Raw genomic sequence first — 995 nt, 5'->3', positions numbered from 1 at the left:
GAGTGGACTTGGTCAAGTTTGCAGTGCAATGAAACCGTGACGGACCCCGCGGGTGACTTTCGGGAACCAACAAGCAACAAAATTTTTAAGCTCTTGCTTTGGCAAACTTAAACAAAGTCCCTCCGCCAAAGGCCCTCGTTTGTTGCTTTGGAACCTTTCTCACAACAAATTTTCGATTCTTTCTCTTTGTAAACTCGATTTGTTTCACAACTGGCAACTCTTCTAGATGAACATATACAATGATGTTGCGACTTAATCATATGTGAGCTATCTGAATCGCGAGCTCTTCCATCAGCACCTAATCACATGGATATTCAAGTGATTTGATTAGGTCTTATGCACTCCAGAATGAATCTCTTCAATTAAAGACACCTTGATCAGGTCCTTGGATCATTTGCTAACAAGATCAGAGAAGATATTGTGGAGCAAAACGAATGTCAAGTTTGATTTCAGATCTTGATCATATAAAAAGAAATGCACTTCTTTGAAAACACACTTCACATCTTTGACTAAGTCGAATCAAGTTTGAACGTATTTTGCCAAAATGCTCCCTTTTGAAAATTGTCAATCTTATAAACATGATACTTTAAGAAAGAGATGGATACATGATTTGTCTAATGATGGCCTGTGCTGTTCTTTGGGGGAATAGGGCCTGTGCTGTTCTTTGGAGGAACAGGGCCTGTGCTGTTATCTTTGGGATAGTGTTTGATATCAGGCTTTCCTTCAACACCAGCTTGTCCGGATACTTCTCCAGCAACCTTTCCGTTCACAAGCTCAACGATGTCAACTCCGATAGTAGCATAGGCCGATGCATCAACGTTATCCCGAACGGCCACAGCCACCTTGATATCGACTTTGATCACGAGGTCGACCAATTTAGCAACATGGACCGTGAACTGAGAAAATACATCTGAAGTATCAGGGGTCATGATCAGACTTAATCAACATCAACTTTGAAAAATACAAACTACAAATCCCTTACCTTGAGCTGATTT

This window comes from Melampsora larici-populina (genome assembly GCF_000204055.1).
Source record: "Melampsora larici-populina 98AG31 unplaced genomic scaffold MELLAscaffold_5, whole genome shotgun sequence".
Taxonomy (NCBI): Eukaryota; Fungi; Basidiomycota; class Pucciniomycetes; order Pucciniales; family Melampsoraceae; genus Melampsora; species Melampsora laricis-populina.
The sequence above is the reverse complement of the archived record's forward strand: the minus strand, read 5'-3'. Positions refer to the sequence as shown.